Source organism: Chiloscyllium plagiosum, chromosome 3 (genome assembly GCF_004010195.1).
Source record: "Chiloscyllium plagiosum isolate BGI_BamShark_2017 chromosome 3, ASM401019v2, whole genome shotgun sequence".
Lineage (NCBI taxonomy): Eukaryota > Metazoa > Chordata > Chondrichthyes > Orectolobiformes > Hemiscylliidae > Chiloscyllium > Chiloscyllium plagiosum.
The window spans coordinates 20,217,758-20,234,621 of NC_057712.1; the positions used below are offsets into that span (position 1 = coordinate 20,217,758).

Consider the following 16,864-nt stretch of genomic DNA (forward strand, 5'->3'; position numbering starts at 1 on the left):
CTTCGGTGGGTTGTTGTCGACTCGATGGGCCGAATGGCCTACTTCAACACTGAAGGATTCTATGATTCTATCCCCATAACCCCGGATGGGGTTTTCACCATGGCTAACCCACTTAAGCTGCTCATCCTGGACAGTATGGGATAATTCTTAGCATGGTCAATCCACCTAACCTGCATCTCTTTGGACTGTGGGAGAAAACTGGAGCACCCGGAGGAAACCCGCTCAGACATTGGTAGAATGTGCAAACTCCACACAGTCAGCCACCCAAGGCTGAAATATTACCTAGGTCTCTGGCACTGTGATGCAGCAGTGCTAACCACTGAGCCACTGTGCCGTTCTGTAGTTGTGCTGTGGTGAGGTTGGGTGGGAGGGGGCTAGGGCAGGATGCTGGGGGTGTATGGGTACAGATGCCAATGTATTTTATTGCGTTGTTAGAAAACCTCATCCAGGAGGGTGGGGGGGATGAGGGTCATCAACTGTTATGTACCTGCTTGATTATGTGAATTTATGTTCTTCGCTGGAGGTACATGGATGTCAGAGATCCTTTATCTATTTTGCCAGTTACATTTGTGAGCATCCTGAGTGATGTGAGGGATCAGGTTGCATGATATGTTTCTCTATCTGTCCTCTCATGTGTGTTCTGAGCAGCGGATCGTTGAGGCCAACAATCAGACTAATTAGAGTCGAGCTCCCCCCCCTGCACCACCACATCGGCTGAAAGGGGGAACCAGTGGTACCTAAGAGTCAGATCACCTGACTGACTTACCAGACAGCAGAAAAAAACGTGGGATGAGGCACAAAGTGGACAGATATTGGATCTAAAACCACAGGGCTGCGAAATAACAGTTTCAGGTCTTGGAAAAGTCAGTATTAGCATAACATAATAAGTTATTAAAATGAACAGTAACTCCATCTCAAAAATGCTGCTTCAGAAGACAGCCCCCAAGTTGTTGCTGAGCTGCTGCGTGACTGAGGGATGACGTGTGCTGCTGTTTCGAATTACCATGGCACAATGTAACTATTTTTATATCTTCTCATGTTAAGTGACAGGATTGCTAACATTATAAACAGCTGATACTGCCTACATGCTTAACAGGTACCACTTCCAAATGTTGACATTTAAAGTGGATTTAAATACCGTGTCGCAAGCCAATTGATATCTTTAACATGGAATGGATTGAATATATAAATACCCAGCAAATGAAAGGTCTATTTAATATTAAATGTTTGCAAATTGCTAACTGAATTGTTAGTGAGAAAGTGAAACTGTTTTGGGCTTAATGAACTGAAGACTTCCAATGCAAAGAATGCAGATTCCCGATAAAGGAATAGAATATAAAAGCTTGAATACTGTGAACAGTTTTGAGCACCTTACCCAAGGAAAGATTTACTGGATGGAGGTAGTCAAAAGAACGTTCATTGTGTTGTTACCATGCACAGAAGTACTGTCCTATGGGGAGAGGTTGTGTAGATTTGGCCTGTACTTGATGGATCATAGGAGAACGAGAGGCAATCTTATTAGAACATATAAGATTTCTTGGGGATTTGACAGGATAGCTGCAGGAAGATAATTGCCACTTTTCTAGGACAGGGGTTTAAATCTCAGAATAAGGGGTCACACATTTAAGACAGAGGTGAGGAGAATTTCTTTTCTCAGAGGGGCGTGAATCTGTGGAATTCTTTACCACAGAGGGTTGTTGAGGCTGGGTCATTAATTATGTTCAAGGCAACGATGGACAGATTTTAATGAGCAAGGGAATCAAGTCTTATACAGAAAAGACAGGAATGTGGAGTTGAAGATTATCAGGTCAGCCATAATCTCTATGAATGGCAGAGCAGACCTGATAGGAGCAGAAGTAGACAATTCAGCTTATGTCTTAAGGCCATAATGTTTAATGAAGCTCCAACATCAGTGATACATTTGCCTTTGAAAAAGAAATCCCTTCAATTTTGGTTAAAATTAAAATAAAACTAAATCCAGGAGCAAATTCAGTGCCAGTGTCAACTTCCTCAGTGACACCACAACGGTGTACCGTGACATTAGCATAAACAATCATACAATTTTAGACAAATTTTGAAGTATGAAAAGATGGATAGGAAATCCAGATTATCCAGAAAGTTCACAATGTTGGTTCTTCCACCAACTTCAAATTGTTTTTCGCTGTTATTACATCTCCCCTGTATTTACTACACGCCTTCTATTTCTGAGAGAATGATATTTATTTCAAGACCGACACTCAAGGAGCTTGACCTAACTACTAGGATTGCCTGGAATTCAGAAGCTCAGTGCATGAGGAATCTCAAGTAGGTTCAAGTGTCTACACTCATTGGTTTGGCATTCAGGATAAAAAGGGGAATGGAACAGGATTGACTACAATTTGGAGGTGACATCACAGAAAGTTCAAAGCATAGCTTCTCCCTTTTTGGGGGTTTACAAAGTGGCTAAACTTCACTTTTAAGGTACATTAGGAACAATCTGTGAAGGTTAGTGAAATAATTTTCATAATTATTAATGCCAAAATAAATATGAACCTTATAAATATGCAAAATCTATGGAAAATACAAAACAAAATGAAAATTATGTTCATGCCCCCAATATAAGATGCACAGGAAAAGGAAAATATTCTGCTCACTTCCACTTTCAAATCACCATGAAAATTTGGCAAATGTAAATATTGAGGTAAAAATACATTTGAAAAATTTTCTGATGCAGTTTCATAACATGCTCATAATGTGTTATGAGTTGAAAAATGTGGTGCTGGAAAAACACAGCAGGCCAGGCAGCATCCGAGGAGCAGGAGAATCGACGTTTCGAGCATAAGCCCTTCTTCAGGAATGAGGCTGGTGTGCCAAGCGGGCTGAGATAAAGGTAGGGAGGAGGGAATACGATAGGTGGAAGGAGGTGAGGGTGAAGGTGATAGGCCGGAGTGGGGGTGGGGGCGGAGAGGTCGGGAAGAAGATTGACCTGTAACCTGAGACATGGTAACCCTCAGGTTCAACTCATCTCAAGTCATTTGTCTCTCTTTAATGAAAGAGCAGGCTTTTGACCTTTGGGGCTAGGGCAACTTCCACTGTTGACATTTTAGATTCACGGCAAACTATTAACCATCCCAGAAACAAAGGGTTTGGATTTAAGACAGCCAGTTGCATGGGGAAATATGGCAGTCAGATGCATGTCATTATGGGAGAGGCCTCTTCTCAGTTTCCCAGCACCAGCAAAATTTCTTCCAATTGAACTGGGGAAAGATTACAGGCCACAGCAGCAATAGGGTATCAATTAGGCTCATTAACAAGTTCAGTGGTGTTTCAAGGATTAGCTCGGGGAGGGGATGCGGCGGTTGGATGAGGAGATGTATAGTCAAGGACTCTCAAGGAACCTGGCAGCAGACAGTGGGGTGGCTGCAGACATCTACCCTCTGTCTCCCATGCCTTTGACCTACTTGCATCACCGCCCTGTTCTCCACCTCAACTTGCCTTTGGCCTGGGGTCCCAACTCCTGTGGGTGTGGCAGCTGGAGAAGCTGCTGATAGCTCCTGTCGATCAGGCAGGATTCCAGTAAAGACTCTCAGAAATATTTCCTGGCACCAGGGAATTAGAGGTCACTAACTGTGAGAAATGGGTATGAGATAATCTCAGGCACCTAAAAAGGTATCTGAACAATAAACAAATTGGTTGCATGGCAAAGCAACAACTAAGACGGGGTCAATTACATCAATCTCATGTTGCAATTCTGTCATTGAGTAACAACATCCCATGAGATTACCACAAAAATTTGTTTTGTACAACACAGGAAACTGAAACCTGATGGCTTTCAAATAGTGTTGCCAAACAGGAAGCTCCAGAAGTACAGGATCAGTTCCATACCGGACTGATTCCATACTAAGGCTCGAATTATTGAGGACATAAAAAATAAGAACAGGAGTTGGCAATTCAGCCTCTCAAGGCTGCCCTGCCATTTAATAAGATCACGGCTGATCTCATTTGCGCCCAGACACCACTCTCCTTCTCGCTCTCCAAAACCCTTCATTACTAATGAAAAATCTGCATGAAGCAAAGTAAGATTCTTCTCTTTTAGAGTTGTGTTTCTATTCGCTACAATATCAGGTCCCATCCAACTCCACGGGGCACGGTGGCTCAGTGGTTAGCACTGCTACCTCACAGTGCCAGGGACCCACGTTCGATTCCAGCCTTGCATGACTGTCTGTGTGGAGTTTGCACACTCTCCTTGTGTCTGTGTGGGTTTCCTCCGGGTGCTCCGGTTTCCTCCCACAATCTAAAGATGTACAGGTCACGTGAATTGGTCATGCTAAATTGTCCATATTGTCAGGGGTAAATACAGGATAGGGGAATGGGTCTGGGTGGGTTACTCTTTGAAGAGTCAATGTGAACTTGTTGGGCCAAATGGCCTGTTTCTACATACTGTAGGGAATCTAATCTAATCCACATTGAAACACATTCACACAATAATAGTGGTGTAAAGAATAACAGCAACAGAACAAACCCTTCCAGGGATTCAACCTCAGGAAATTACATTTCACAATTCAGTAGCTCTGCTGGAATCAGACTAGGGAGGTGCACAGGATAAGTTCTAATTTCATGCAGCATTTACAAGTGCATTTGTGCTACAGTTGAATATAGCGATTGACACCAATGACCTAGAAGAAGCACACAATGTGGCAACACAGAAGTTACACTCCAGGCTGCTAAAAACGTTGTCCTCCTTATGACATGGCTCATATGTGGCTGCACAAAAGACAGTAAATGCATCATGCACTGAAATGAGCAACACATGCACAACATGTCTGGCTTTTGACTGTGCAAATATTTGCTCCCATTTCTTACCCTTTCTTCATTAGAAAGGGAACAGATTATTTTATGTGCTTACCTTTAGAGCTATTATAAGTAAACAAAGCAGTGCAAGAGCACTTTCTTAAAAAAAAACAGAAGATAGCAGTAGCTCACCATTATGCAATTTAAAGGTTTTCCATAAAACAAAGAACTTTGGATGTTGGAAGTCTGAAACAATACAGAAACTTCTGGAGAAACTCAGCAGTATCTGTTTTCAACTCTTGTTTTTTCTCCACAGATTAATTCTTCATTGATTTCTCCACAGAAACCTGCTGCGTTTCTGCAGCAATTCCTGTTCTTTGTTAAAGACTTTCCAGTTTTTAATTTGCTAAATAAACTGGGCTGCAAAGAGATTACAACGTTCACAGAGGCACTAGGATCAGGGAGTTTACCTAATTTATGTATGGGACATGCTAAATTGCCATATTATTCAGGGGTGTTTAGGTTAGGTACATTAGTCAGGGGCAAATACAGTAGAAACTCGATTATCCGAGCGTGATGAGCGGGCACTATTTCATTTGGATAATTGATTATTTGGAAAATCAATTAAATGCCTTTCCTCTGGGGCTCGGAGTTTTAAAGTCTGTTCCTTGTTCAGGAGACTAGCAGCAGCACCATTGCGTGCGAGACTCCGCCCCTAACACCGCCCCCCCTCTCAATCTGCCCCCACCCTGTCCAACACCACCCCACAACCTGGTCCAATCCCGCCCTTCACCCCCTAAACCCTTTTCAACCCCGCTGCCTGCTCCCCACCCGGTCCAACCCCGCCCCTCGCTCCACACACGGTCCAATCCCGCCCCTCGCTCCACACCCGGTCCAACCTCATCCCCACAAAGCACGAGAGCCGCAGCCCTCCCCCTCTCCCGTCCATCCCTGGCTCCTCTCCGGGACATCCGGACTGTCCACCAACAACAAGACTGCTGCTGCTGCTGCCTTTGTGGGGTAGTGCACAGACACAGGCACAGCCACACACACAACTTTTTACTGCAAATTCTTGACACGTTCCACGTTTGCCCTGCACAGGACAATGCTGGAGAGATTATTCCTGGGAAGCGGGGTGTTAGGATACACCCTTATGTAGAACTCCAGGGAAAGCGTGGGGAGAGAAAGAGAGGGAGGTCAGTCATTTGGAGACGGTGCCTGTTTAATCACTGTCAACAAAAGACGCGATCACTGCTGGAAACACGTCTTTGATGTAATGATTCTATTGGGACCTCGAGATCTCCTTTGGATAATCCGATTTTCGGATAATTGGTATTCGGATAATCCAGTTTCCTCTGTATAGGGTAGTGGGGTTTGGGTCTAGGTGGGTTACTGTTTGGAGTGTCAGTGTGGACTTGTTGGGCCAAATGGTCTGTTTTCACACTGTAGCAATTCTATGAATCTATGATCTGATTTCCAGAAACGATGCATCAGAAGTTTCAGCTGTATAACATCATTACACTACACGGTAAACAGCAGCAAAAATAAAACAATGTGTTAATTCGTTCACTTTCACTTTTTAATCACAGTATTAGTCGCTGCTTTGCCATGCAATCAAATTTGTTTATTGTTCAGATACTATTTTAGGTGTACATTTTAAATCAATTTGGCAACAATCCATGAGATCATCTGCTACCTATTTCTCAAAGCCAGTTCCTTTTAATTGCCTGATGTCAGCTCTTGATCTTCCTTGCCATGAAAATAAATGGATTACAAAATAAAATTTATATCATCTTACTGAGCTGAAGACAGAGCCTAATAATACAGAAACTGTTAACAAACCTTTTTATTTAGTTCCATTTTTAGACAGCAGTGAATAAGCAACAGTTTAAAATAACAGTAGAAGGATACATGCTCGCCTGAAGAGTATTTCGTGTATCTAGTTTTTCTGAAACATAGTCAACTTCATCCAGTGAACCCAAGCTCCAGAGCTACTCAATATATAATTTAGCTGCTCCTCTAGAGCCCCAGTGATCAGTAACATCTTCCAAAATATAAATGCTTGATAAATCCACAGCTAAACACCTGCTTGTTTTTGTCCAATTTACTTTGATGTCGGCGAACAGCGCAGATTAGATTCCCTACAGTATGGAAACAGGTCCTTTGGCTCAACAAGTCCACACCAACCCTCCAAAGGGCAACCACCCAGACCCATTTCCCCACCCTATATTTACCCCTGACTAATGCACCCAACACTATGTGCAATTTAGCATGGCCAATTCACCTGACCTGCACACCTTTGGATTGTGGGAGGAAACCCATGTAGACATGGGGAGAATGTCTGTGTGGAGTTCGCACAGTCGCCTGAGGCAGGAATTCAACCCAGCTCCCTGGTGCTGTGAGGCAGCAGTGCTAACCACTGAGCCACCGTGCCACCCAATTTTATTTTCTTCTTGCTCAGCAACCCGCCCTGCTCGCTGTCGCATGCTGGCCCTGGCGCGCCGCTCGCCCTTACCCCTTACATGAGAGGAGGGACACAGACTACAATTATACATCGAAGAATGAGTAGAGAACAAATTGAGGTATTTGAGATGATAAAAGGTGTGGATAAAATAGACGCGGAGAGGATGCTTCCTCTTGTGGGGCATTCTAGGACGAGAGGTCACAGTCTTAGAATAAGGGGTAGCAAGTTTAAAACAGAGTTGAGGAGAAACTACTTCTCCCAAAGGGTTGTAAATCTGGGGAATTCGCTATCCCAAAGCATGGTGGATGCTGGGCCAGTGAGTAAATTTAAGGAGGAGTTTAGACAGATTTTTAAATGGTAATGGGTTGAAGGGTTATGGGGAGAAGGCAGGAAAATGGGAGTGAGGAGTATATAACCCACGACTGAATGGTGGACCAGACTCAATGGACCAAATGGCCTAATTCTGTTCCTATATCTTATGAACTTATGATGATCATTTCATAAATATCTTATAAGAAGATACAAAGTTCATACCTTCAAATCTTTTTTCGCAAACTTCCTTCAGCTGTTAACAAGGCAAAATCAGAAAATGCTGACTTACTACCAAGACAGGAAATAGTCACATTCTCATCCAATTGTCAGGAGAAAAATAAGGAAGTTTTTCCGAGGTACCTCAAACATTACACCCAACAGCTGTAGGACTTCCAATACTTCTCAATCCACCATAAAGGATCAGACACAGGGAAACATGCAAAGTTACTAACAATTTCCTTGTGACAAACTCCATCTATCAAAAGGCAGGCTTTGAAGTGTTACAACCAGAGTCATCCTTGGTATAGAGGCTCAGGCCAGGCCAAGCCTAGTGCACAAGCAAATTCCACTACTACAGCCTCAGTACAAACCCCTTGTGAACTTGCGGAGAAACAGAAACAATGTTGTACAGACGAAAAGATAAAGTTGCCATGGTCCCAGACAACCATTGGGCTGCTCTCTGATTTAAGAGAGAGAGAGACACGACTGTTGGTGTGTCTAACCTGATGGTCTCCCCGCCTCAGGCAAAGGAGGAGGTCAAGAAGGGAAGACCCTCATGATGACCTTAGCCATTTCAGGAACTGAACCCACACTATTGGCATCAACCTCTGCATTGCAAACCAGCTGTCCAGCCCACCCCTTTTAAGGATGAAAATACCAATAAAAGCCGAGAATGAGGAGACTTCGCCATTGTGGTCTCAGAAAAAATAAGACTGAAATTTCACTCACAATTCCCTTTAGGGTTTCAACTCACCCTACCAGAAACCGACTAACTGTCATTTTTGTCCAGTTCCAGGAGGGTTCTCTTCATGAGGCCTAGCAGGTTTTCTTGTGCAATTGTCTTGCCTCACTGACTACCTACCATGCTGCACGACATCCCTCTTGTCCCACACTAGATAGACTCTCTCACCCACCTTAGGAAGATGTGCTTGCCATTGCTGAGATATCCTGAGACCCTGGTGCAGGTGACATTGTTAAAAGGCAGACGTGCATCAGTCAAGCTCTGGAAGTCTGGAGCTGTCCTGTAGAGTTGTAGGTGGTATGGCAGACATGAGCAAATTGACATGCCACATTTCAGACAGGAACTGGAGGGTCCTGGTAGATAGGATGGTAAGGGGACGGAAGTCCTTTTCCCGAAGACTGGCAGAGGAGGCCACAATACCAGACACTGCCAGCCTGGTCCAAGGTTGACACCAGGGTCCACGCAGTCTCAACTGTCCAGAGAAACACCCAGCAGTTTTGCAAGATGGTCAATGGCCTTCTCCATTTTGCCAGGTCACTCTGCCACCTCACCAGCTCTGCTACTGAACCCACCTCCTGCCATGGCTGATATTCCACGACTCTCATTATTGCTTGCTTCCCCTCACCTGGCCTCTCTGCTGCCAATTCTTCCCACCTCTAGCCTGTCGAGTCCCAACAGGATTTCACACGTTTCTATGAAATACCCCCTTATTCTTCTAAATTACAGTGAATACAAGCCCAATTGATCCAGTCTTTCCTCATATGTCAGTCTGGTGAATCTTCACTGGACTCCCTCAATAATAAGAATGTCCTTCCTCAGACTAGGAGATCAAAACTGCATACAATACTCAAGATGCACCCTCGCTGAAAATGTGTTGCTGAAAAAGTGCAGCAGGTCAGGCAGCATCCAAGGAGCAGGAAAATCGACGTTTTGGGCATGAGCCCTTCTTCAGGAAAAGTCTTTTCCTCAAGATGCACCCTCATCAAGGCCCTGTAAAACTGCAACAAGCCATCCTCACTCTGATACTCAAATCCTCTCACTATGAAGGCCAACATGCCATAAGCTTTCCTGGTGCACTTCCATACCAACCTTCCACAACTGTTCCACCATGACACCCAGGTCTCAATGCACCTCACATTTTCCTAAACTCATATAATCTGCCTTCCTGTTTTTGCGACCAAAGTGGATAACCTCATATTGATTCACATATGCATTTGCCAAGTATTTGCCCACTTTGCCAGTCTGCCCAAGTCACCCTGCAGCCTCTTAGCATCCTCCTCACAGCTTACACTGTCACCCAGCTTAGTGTCAACTGCAAATTTGGAGATACTGCATTCAATTCTTTTGTCCAAATCATTAATATATATTGTGTTCAGCTAGTATCCCACACTGAACCCTGCAGCAACCAACACATCACCACTTTCCACTCTAAAAAGCGCCTGTTTATTCTAACTCTCTGCTTCCTGTCTGGCAACCTGTTCTCTATCCATGTCAATACATTACCTTGGATGCCATGAGTTTTAATTTTTCCTACTAATCTCTTGTGTGGAACCTTGCCAAAAATGTTTTGAAACTCCAGGTACACAACATCTACCGATTCATCCCTGTTCACTCTACTGGAAATATCCTCAAAAAAAATTCCAGAAGATTTGTCAAGCATGATTTCTCTTTAGTGAATCCATGCTGACTAGGACTGCTTTTGTCACCGCTTTCCAAGTGCTCAGTTATTACGTTCTTAATAATTGACTCCAGCATTTTCCCCATGACTGATGTTAGGTGAACGGGTCTATAACTCCCCATTTTCTCTCTCCTTCTTTTAAAGAGTGGGGTTACATTAGGTACCTTCCAGTCCATTGGAACTCTTCAAGAGTCTACAGAATGCTAGAAAATGATCACCAATGTGTCTGCTATTCCTAGAATTATTTCCTTAAGTACACTGGGATGCAGAGCGCCAGGCCCTGGGGACTTACTGAGTTTTAATCCCAATAATTTCCCCAATACCATTTCCTTCAGTTCCTCCTTCATGCTTGAGCCTCTGTCCCCTAGCATTTCCTGAAGGGAAAGAAGATTTAATAAGGTGACATAATAGTTTTGATCTTCAGGAGGAAAGTATATAATTGTGACATTATGATATGGCCTCTTCAATGGTCTGCATACCAATAACTTAAAATATTGACAGGCTCTGCAGATATTTCCAACATTTCTGCTTTCTCCCAATATTTGTTATATGTTAAGTAACATTTTGGCTCACATCTGAAGGCTGTCAGTATTAAACATGACTTCCAACATGCTAATATCATTCAAAGTTTGTGCGAAGATTTGTAGCTCGGGTGCTCGTTGTTGTGGTTCTGTTCGCCGAGCTGGGAATTTGTGTTGCAGACGTTTCGTCCCCTGTCTAGGTGACATCCTCAGAGCTTGGGAGCCTCCTGTGAAGCACTTCTGTGATCTTTCCTCCAGCATTTGTAGCGGCAGATTCAAACCACTACAAATGCCGGAGGAAAGATCACAGAAGTGCTTCACAGGAGGCTCCCAAGTACTGAGGATGACACCTAGACAGGGGATGAATCGTCTGCAACACAAATTCCCAGCTCGGCGAACAGAACCACAACAACTAATATCATTGTACATCATGTTAGAATATTGAGCTCTAGTAATATAATGAAATGTTTACAGTTAATTTTGTAAAATACACATATTTTACAAGTGTTTTGTTTTAAAGCAGCATGCCACATTGCATTATTTCATTCTGCTCATCAGGCAAATTATTCTTCAAAACTATATTTTTATTTGGGAATATCCAACGGGCACAAATCTGAGCAGAGACTGACCAGCAGAGAGCAGCTCTATTTTCCATTATGTAATTTTTTCTAACAAAATTCTTACCATATTCTAATTAAAATGGAGATGTATACTGACTTAATACACTCCCCTTTGGAAATACAATACAAGAAACAAACACTTTGCACTCACTTACCAAGAAAGGATCACAATAAGTGCAATTTGTACACAACAGTGACTGTTCTTCGAAAATCACCTATTGGCTATGAAGCATTTTCTGGTGTCCATATGGATTTGTTTTGTTAATAAATAAATAGACATGCTTTCTCTTAATATCCTTTCATTTATGTTTATCAGCACAGAACCAGAACTCCTCCATGTCTTATTATGCCTCACTTGAGGTAGCGCACTGAAAATCAAGCTTGTCACAAAAGTTAAAAGATTTTTTAAAATATGCAGAATTCCGCAATTTAGCTAACTTTCAGATCCAGGTGAACAGAAAGCATGGACCAGGTTGGTATACTTAACAAGTATTACTATTTATTGCAAATAAATTAGGTGGCACAGTAGTTCAATGGTTAGCATTGCTGCCTCACAGCATCAGGGACCGGGGTTCAATTCCACCCTTGGGCAATTGTCTGTGTGGAGTTTGCACATTCTCCACATGTCTGTGTAGGTTTCTTCCAGGTGCTCTGGTGTCCTCCCAAAGTCAAAGATGTGCGGGTTAGGTGGATTGACCATGCTGTCCAGGCATATGTAGGCTAGGTGGGTTAGCCATAGGAAATGTTACAGGGTTGGGTCAGGTGGATGGGTCTGTGTGAGATGCTGTTTGGTTGGTGTGGACCCGATGGGCCGAATGGCCTGCTTCCGGACTATAGGAATTCTATGAAATAGATTCGACAGGTAAATAATTATGAGCTGTTGGCACAGAGTTGGACCGAAGGGTCTGTTTCCGTGCTGTACATCTCTATGACTCTATAACTCGACTAGATAAAGCTCTAGCCTCTTATAAACCCCCCTGCCCCCCTTACACACACACACAGAGAAAGAAACAGAAGGGGTAAAATGGGTGTTATGGCTAGAGGTAAACACTGGGAAGACAATTCAGTGGTTCCTAGTCCACACAGCTTGCTGATCAGAACACAGCTCCTCTATCTTCCTTCTCCAGATGTTTTCACTTGTTTTTAGAAGACACATTATGACTGACTCACACATATAAAAAGTGTCTGATATATCAATTAAAATTCATAGCTTTCAGCAACAGAAGGAAAAATAAATGGATTTTTCTCAGGCATAGTTGTTTTTATTGTAGAGTATGGAGATCTGCTCTGAGTTTGTGGAGATCTGATGGTTTCTCCATCTCTTGTTCACAACCCTGATCTACTTAGTTACCTGGGAACCAGTCAATAACTGGTCACTAGTCCACAGACAAATTATCTACTTTTTACTGACTGATTCTCCATTTTGGGAAAACCATTTACTGATGCTTGAACTGGTAGCTGTGTAAACAGTACATACAATGACTGGCAGATTATTTGCTTTCAAAAACTGCAGTAATCTTTCGGATTCATAGAATTCCCATCATGCAGAAAAAGGCAATTTAGCCCATCGAGTCTGTCAGACTATCTAAACAGCTTCCCACCCAAACCCAGACCCCAACCTAGCCTCATAACCCCACATTTACCACAGCTAGCCTGCACATTCTTGGAAACTGCGGGGTACTTTAGCATGGACATCCTGCACATCTTTGGACTGTGATAGGAAACCAGAGCACAGGGTGGAAAGACACAGACACAGAGAGAATGTGCAAACACCACACAGACAGTCACCCAAAGCTGGAAGTGGAGCTAAGTCCCTGGTGCTGTGAGGCAGCAGTGCTAACCACTGCATCATTGGGCTGCCCAGAAATCTTTAGTTTTTAAAAGAATTCTTTAGCAGTTTTTGATCCATAATTAAAAAAAACAGAAAAATAAAAACAAATGGCCATTCGTGTTCAGATTAAAACAGGTTAAACCATATCTCTCTCCTCTTTCCATAAAAATCCTCAATTTTAAGTAACTTTTGCCCACTGATCAGCCAGTGGCTAATTTTTTGGCAGCAGTTCTGCACAAAGCAATTTTGCATTGACTTGTAAAGATCAGATCTAAAATTACTGAACATTTGAAAAGTCCACTGAAATCTATGTATAATTTCAATAATGTAGTTACAACTTTCAGGTACACGATAGCCAGAAGTTAATTGCAGAAGGTTTAATTGTAAGTGTACAATAGAAATGAAGTCATCAACAGTTTTATGCAAATAATAATTTGCAAGAAAACAAAACAAAAATTGTCAGCAACAAACTAAACAGGTTAGGTTTAACTTTTTTCCCTATTCTGAAAATTGAGACTAAAGATTATATAGGTAAGATTTTTGAATTTTCAGTAGAACAGAACTGCTGTATACAACAAGAAAACTGTAAAGGGAATGCATGCAAAAGATTTAAACTTAAGAAGCCATCATACTGTCACACCCTAAACCGGCTCAGGATCTAAAGTGGATTACATTGAATGAAAGGAACTACTGCTCACAGTCAAAAGTGAAAAAAATAGCTTCCAAGAGAAGTATTACCTCTTAGTCCATTATTGAATAACTTCTTTCCAATATATGACAGAGGTGTACAGTAGGATGTTGAGATGTTGATCCATTCCACACAGCCTTTGTGCACTGTTTAGTTAATCAAAGGGACTGTTCCATCACTGCTGCATGAGAAATATGTATGTAAGAACAAATCTTGGGAAGGAAGGGCCATTCAGCCCATCAAGCCCATACTTCCATTGACCTCACATACTATCTCCAAATACTAAGGTAACCCACTTAGTTAAATTCCTTCAAGAATACATGAAAAACATTTCTCCGAAAATAATCCATCAAAGAGGCCATATTAATGGGCTATCAATCTTCATTCTTTAACCCATTGGCAAACCTTTGAATTAAATTGACAGTGAATGCCAGGAATCACTGCATTTCATCAATATTACATCACCATAGTATTCTGACCATTTATCAATACTTTAATCCAAATATTTCTCCAATTTTTAAATTAATTAAACAGTATAAAAGTGTGATTGCTCTGCAAATCCATTATTCTGTATAGAAAACCCATCAAGATTGTGCAGAGTTCCTGCAAGTTAAGAATATATTTTGTTTTGCCACATTATTGCAACAAGCATTTAATTGTTTCACAAGCAATTATGGAATGAGTGTCCCTTGAACTAATCAGATATTCAAACATAGCTCAAATATGTGGATTATCATTTACAAAGAAATCAACTGTTCAGACATACATTGTAACTGCATTTCCTTATGCAAAGCAGGATTCCACTGAATTTCTACTCAATCATTTCTGCACCTTTTCTGCATGTAAACCCTAAAACTAAGCAATTATCCAGCAGTCGTTTTAACAGAAGTTTATTTAGATTCATCATTCCATCTCAATTTATCAGTTACCTCTTTCCTGAGAAGTTCTCACAAATTTCGAAGTAAATTTATTCTTCTTGAATCATGCTATAAGAGATACTTTATCCTTTTGTTCTACTGTTTGCTAATGTCAACATTCAAAAACTTGTTTATGCAGTGCCTTGAATAGAATAAAAAGTCCCAAGCCATTTCATAGGAAGCAGTGTCAAACAAAGTTTTAAAATAAAAGCACTTAAGAAACATTGGGACAGATACCTTTACGTTTGGTGAAATAATTAGGCTCCCCTTAAAACCCTGATGGCTGAGGGAGAGGTCAAAAGGCAATGAGAATTCAGGAAGGAATTCCAGAGTTCAAGCCCGAGCTAGCTGAAAGAATAGACAGCAATGGTGGAGCGACGAACTCAGGGATGCACAAGAGGCCAGAATTGGTGGAAAAAGTAACCATCCCAAAGTCTCAGGAGGATACAGTAATAGTGAAAGTCATGGCCATGGAAGGATAATGAAACCAAAGACAAGCTGCAGTGTTGCTGAATCAGAAGTCAATGTAGGCTAGCAAGCTGAAGGAGGATGATTGCTGAATGGGACCTGGTTTAAATCAGATTATGGGCAACAGCTTTTTTGATGATTACAGGCTGAAGGAAAATCTGCACACAGACCACTATCATCCACCGATAGATACGAAATAAATATGAAATGGATGAAGAAATTAGCAACTGATATCCCAAACATTCCTGGTTTGCATCCCCACACAGCAACTAATTATGGACGTTATGACTTTATGATTGCTAGGTAACCCACCATTCCTGACAGAGAACTTAGAATCCCTACAGTGTGGAAACATGCCCTTCAGCCCAGCAAGTCCACACTGACCCTCTGAAAAGTAACCCACCCGACTCATTCCCTTATTTCTCTACATTTCCCCTGACTAATGCACCTAACGCTACGGGCAATTTAGCATGTCCAGTTCAACCTGCACGTCTTTGGATTGTGGGAGGAAACCGGAGCACCCGGAGGAAACCCACACAGACTTGGGGAGAACGTGCAAACTCTACACAGACAGTCACCCGAGGCTGGAATCAAATGTGAGTCCCTGGCGCTGTGAGGCTGCAGTGCTAGCCACTGAGCCACTATGCCGCCCCAAACAGAGTGCTGTTATCATCCATCTCTCCTCCACACAACTATTTCTGCCATTATCCATAGGTCTCATTGTTTTACTAACACACTTATGTTGGAATAAAACCCATTCTAACTTTAAGGGGTTATATACATTACAGCTGTATCCCTTATGTGCATTTTAAAAATTTATATTGCCACTAAGATGATGAATACTAGTGTTACAAGAACAACCTGTTCCTAGTTCACATAATCCAGTGTAAGATATAACTACTCATAAGTAACGTGTGTACAAACTAAAAAAGGTCAAGAACCAGCCTAGTAGTTGCATGATATCATAACAATAATAAATCCCCAAATAGTCTTCAAACGCATAAATAACGCTAGAAAGATCACAATGGAGCAGACCTTTGAGAGTTAGACATCCAAAGTCCAATGTTCCTCTTATACATATCATGTCTCATTACACATATGCTGCATCCATTTGAAGGTTGGATTTTAGTGCCGTACTTTCTGACAGTTGGAATGAGGAAAGTTTTCCGACCGTCTCTTGTCATCCCTCACATTTGTTTTGCGGTTTGAGGAGGTCATGGAGCTTGAACTGCACAGTATGATAGCATCAGATCAGCTGCCCACGAATATAGCACACGCCTGCATGAAGAGCTGTTGATGGTTGCGTATGAGGTGCACACTGATGGAATGTAAGCCCCTGCAGTCAATAAATATTCTTGGTTGTTCTGGCAATATTCAAACAGTTTAATGTACAGTCAATGACATCCTATATCTGTAGAAAGCCAGCTAACCCCGTGAGACTGTGTGTTTTCTACACATTCTGACTGGTGTTGTGCCTGACAAATCTTGAATACATCTCTGGCAGCATTCTGGAATTTTGGGCAGTGGTGACCTTGATAGCCACTGCTAATGTGGAGTTGGTAGACAGCTTCTAGGTGACCTTCTAGGAAGCTGTTGATCACCTTGATTCTCTTCCAAGGTCTGTTTTAAGGAAA

At 42.2% G+C, this 16,864-nt stretch overlaps 1 protein-coding gene across 6 annotated transcripts in view; it reads right to left on the reverse strand.

The window, feature by feature from the left end:
* Nucleotides 1-16,864, reverse strand: part of LOC122541537 (probable E3 ubiquitin-protein ligase RNF144A-A) — a 68,240-nt gene that overhangs the window by 39,131 nt on the left and 12,245 nt on the right. For 2 of the 6 annotated variants that reach the window (XM_043678399.1, XM_043678369.1), the window contains exon 2: nt 13,896-14,026. The exons of 2 other annotated variants lie outside the window; for them this stretch is intronic. The gene's annotated coding sequence lies outside the window, so the exon portion shown is untranslated. Of the gene's footprint in view, nt 1-7,768; nt 7,800-13,895; nt 14,027-16,864 lie in introns of all 6 variants that reach the window. 2 more of the 6 variants (XM_043678391.1, XM_043678376.1) reach the window with 2 other exon arrangements.